The 4,332-nt window shown below is 44.5% G+C and overlaps 1 long non-coding RNA gene across 1 annotated transcript in view; it reads right to left on the bottom strand.

Annotated features, from left to right (window-relative positions):
- Nucleotides 1–971: 971 nt before the first annotated feature.
- Nucleotides 972–4,332, bottom strand: part of LOC131902377 (uncharacterized) — a 13,024-nt gene continuing 9,663 nt past the window's right edge. The window contains exon 2 of the long non-coding RNA XR_009377076.1: nt 972–1,347. This is a non-coding gene — a long non-coding RNA (uncharacterized LOC131902377). The remainder of the gene's footprint in view (nt 1,348–4,332) is intronic.

Below are 4,332 nucleotides of genomic sequence, written 5' to 3' on the forward strand. Positions count from 1 at the left end.
GGAGGAACAGAAATGCCCATCACATAGTGATCAGGAAGCAGAAAGAGAAAGGGGAAGAAGGGTCCTCTCAAGTGCCCAACTTCCTCCCGCTAGACCCCATCTCCTAACAGTCCTCAGTGTAGATTAACCTAGTGACAAAGCCAGAGTCCTCATAGTGCAAGCACCTCTAGATGATTGGACATACCCACTGGGGATCAAGTCTCCACAGGATGAGCCTTTTGGGGGAGACTTATATACAACTTTTAAGGGGCTCTTCCCCACCTTGTTAGACTTAAGATGTTTCCCCCACACACTCTGGCTCTGCTTGGCCAAAACTGGAATTAGAAAATCCATGACCCAGGGATTTCTTTTCTTTTGCCATGAAATTTCCTGAGGACTCTAATCCACACAAAGCATGAACATGAACATGATGTCCTACATGCCTGAATTATTTATGGCATGACTAATAATAATAATTTATAAACATCTCTCTTCAAGTGTTTTTCACAGTGGTTTTAGGCAGACAGCATGGTATCCATTTTACCAAGGAAGAAACTGAAGGACAGGGCATTCAGATTACTTACCTAAACTCCAAAGTGAATAAACCTTCTGATAATGCAGGTTGGGCTAAACTCAAAATGAGTGCCCTCAGTACTTTCATAACTACTATAAGAACTAACGTTAAAACATTAGCAACTTCTATTTTAGATATTTATTTAATTTGACATGATGCATGAGTATTTTACATGCCTGTATGTATATGTACATTACATGAGTGTGGTGCCCACGGAAGTCAGAAGAAGGCATCAGATGCCCTGGAACTAGAGTTACAGATGGTTGTGAAATGCATATGTGCTGGGAATCAAATCTGGGTTCCCTGCAAGAAGAGTAAGGGCTCTTGGCTACCTCTCCAGTCCCCACTAGTCATTTCTAATTAATTCCAGGAAGTAAAAATCAGGTGCAGCAACTGACATGCCTCCTGGTCTATGGCATCCATGGAGATTTGTTTAATGGATCCTTTTTCAGAATTGGTAGTCTTCAGTGGGTAGAGGAAGAATATTGACAATAAAGAACCTCTAGATAGGAAGCAAGAAGCCAGTCCTTCGTCACCTCCTTCTTGCTCACTACCACACCTCAGTGGAAATCACAAGGACACACAGGCATGTGACCGGAAGGGAGGAGATGGGGATGTATTCATTTTCCAACCAAATGAATCCCAGCTTCTCAGTAGTCTTTGATGTTCTGTTGTTGCCAGGGTCTTTCAGAGCTCTGGAAGAAAACTCCAATCCAGCCTCTTTGTTCTTAGTCTTGCTGTGGGAGACACACAAAGGCTTCCCCTTAGCCAGGCACGATGACACACATCTGAGACTGAGAAAAAAGATCATGAGTTCAAGGCCAGCCTGAGCTACATGGAGAGACACTGCCTCAAGGAAACAAAACCCAAACCAACCAACCAACCAATCAAACAAACAAACAAACAAAAAAAGCTTCTCCTTTATAGGAAAAAAAACAGGGCAAATGACATGTCAAAGAGCGGAACATTCACTCCACTTGTGCACTGCACTTTACAGTGTGTGACATAGATTCTCACCTTTCTTGTTTTAACATCACAATGTCGTAAGACTAGAGACAACTCTTAACAGACTACTCAGGTTAACAGATTACGTACACATGGTTCGAACTCCATTTTCAGATGCCACATCCTGAGCCTGGGTCTACACTGACTGCTTCAACCTGTGACTACAGAGTGTTGTGGATGTGGCTTATAGGTCAGATCTACTTTGAATTTCTCACTGACTGGCTGTACCCAGAGAGTCAAAACTTAACTGCAAGCTGCCCAGAGTTGTCATTCAACACTCAGGGCTGTCACCTTGCTTTGTGGTCCCTGTGGAACTGGAATCCCTGAAAGATGGAGACAATTCTTTGCACTTTGTGTCCCAAAAGCATGTCCAAAACTGTTCTAGAGACTCAGCCCTGCTCAGAGTCTAATACTATTCCCCTTTTTAAGAGAGTCTTTCTGGCTGTTGAGCCCACACTGAGCAGGCAGGCTCCTCTCCAATCTGGTACATGGCAGTCACACACTCTATGAGTGGATACAGAGTCTGAGGCTGTGGGCTGAGCATCTCTTGTGACAGATTTCTCTATCCACACCACCCCCCTGTGATTTCATTTTCTACCTTGATCAGTCATGGAGATCAGAGTTGGCCCAGGCATGTTTCTGTCCATGGGCTTTGGAGATTCCTGTGACAATAGAAATCACTTGACACACACATTTTGCTGCCCCATCTCTCAATTATTTGTATTCAAGTGGGAAATTTTACATTCCCAATATAGTTATTGCTACCCCAATCTCTCTGTCATAGGGATCAACCATGAACCTTTTAGACCAAGGCCAGGATTTAGCCACATAAAGTACCTTTGCTTAGCAACCTCTAATTGTCCGATTTGAAAAGACCCACACCGGATGGCTGGGATTACAAAGAGCAAGGGAGCGGGGTTAAGAGCCTGCCCCAAAATGTAGGCCAGCCCAGCCCACGCCAAGAAGCAAGCTAAGAGTCTCTACTCCCACTTCCTGATCTAACCACTAGATTGAGCTCCTATTGCTTTATAAAAATGATTTGCTTTTAATTAAAATAGGAGCATAAATTATTTTTATCCCTATATTATTGGGTGGTAAGTGAATTCACAGTAACTCGTTGGATTTTTTTAATCTATTTTAAATATAAACACACTGCCATATTTTCTGTGGGTTTGAAAGCTTATGTTAAGTTTGCAAATAAGTCAACTTCACAAAGATAACATCTTTCCTTAAAAAATGTGTTGCAATCTAACGGCATGCAACCAAAAATTAACATCTTATTAAGAAAATGCATGAATCTTCCCTGTGTTGCAAAGGTCCAGAGGAGGCTGGGGTCCTCACCTTCCCCTGGGACCAGACTCACTCACAAGGCAAGCTACACACTGACAACATCCCCTTCACTCTTCAGGTATTCTCTGCAGCCCTCACAGGTCTCACATGCCACAGAAAACTGCTATTTTATTCTGGGTCATGCTTAACTTTATTTTTGAGCCTACCTGGCTACATATCTGACAGATCCAGTATCCACAGAGGACCCCAAATCAGTTTGGTCCACCTTGAAGAGGTGCTGTCTAAGGCAGGCTGCATATGAACGCCCCGTGATCTCTCAGCCCTGTTGTCTGTCTCTGTCTGCACATGGGAGGATCCAGGTAAACCTCTGTAAGGATTTTAATAACCAGACCTCAGGTGGCCCATAACAACCACCTCTCCGTGATGGGGACATAGCATGGGACTTCTAACCCATTACAAGGAAAATAGAAGCCCAAGGCCACAAAGGGCTGGGAATCATTTTAAGATATAATGAGAGTTATCTGTGCACAGGTCCCCAGGCAAATCTCTTTCTATTCCTGTTACCTCTCTGTCCCCTTCTCTAAAGAGTAGCTTAGGAGTCCAGCAGACTAACCCAGAGCCCCAGCTCTTTCTCCTGTCCCCATGTGACAAATGCTTCAGCCCCACACCAACTTGCACCAGCATAGGGGGATGGCATTCCAGATATGCCACACACAAGCCTGTTTTTACCCTGCCTTCCTCCTTTGCCCCCAGGACCATGGGTCTTCAGACAACTCACCAAAATAAAAAGACTCGCATAAATTCAAAAAGGGGAGAGCTGTCAAAACCTGCATGAGTTGTTTAAATACCATGAATAAGAACAAGCAACAATAGGCACATCAATGAAGATGTGTCTCCTTCAGACTTGGCCATGTGCCACCCAATGCAAGTCCCCCAGCAAACAGGGCTGCTGCCCAGGGAGCCGGGCTCAGCCACCCCCTCCCTAGGAAAGCATTTCTGACAAGCCACTCAGCTAGCACCATTCCCCACTCGCTCCCCTTTCATTTGCATTCTCATTAGAATAATATGATTTCACAAAGTAGGTGGGGGTGTGAGTCTGCACCACGTGGAAGAGGAAATGTTGAACTTCAGACTCCAGGGCACAATCCGTCCCATAGGGAGCTGGCTCAGGTTTGGCACACACTGCACCCTCCACTCTCAGCCAGTGCTTGCAGGGACATAACAACTAAACGATCAGGACCATATGAGAATCTTCACTGTTGACCCAAACCAGAAAAGGATCTGTTTTCTTTTGTTTTTTTCAAATGGACCTTAGCATCAGAAGAAGGGTTAAAAAAAAATGTTTTCACAGAGGATGGGAAAAATGGTGCTTTTTGCTTGTTTTTCTTGAAGATGCTGGCTCCTGACTGAACTACTGCGTGCCAACTTTGGAAGTCGGTCCAGAGTCGGACTTAATAACCAGTGTTCCCAGGGTGCCTGCTGCT

Source organism: Peromyscus eremicus, chromosome 1 (assembly GCF_949786415.1).
Source record: "Peromyscus eremicus chromosome 1, PerEre_H2_v1, whole genome shotgun sequence".
In the NCBI taxonomy this organism is placed as follows: domain Eukaryota; kingdom Metazoa; phylum Chordata; class Mammalia; order Rodentia; family Cricetidae; genus Peromyscus; species Peromyscus eremicus.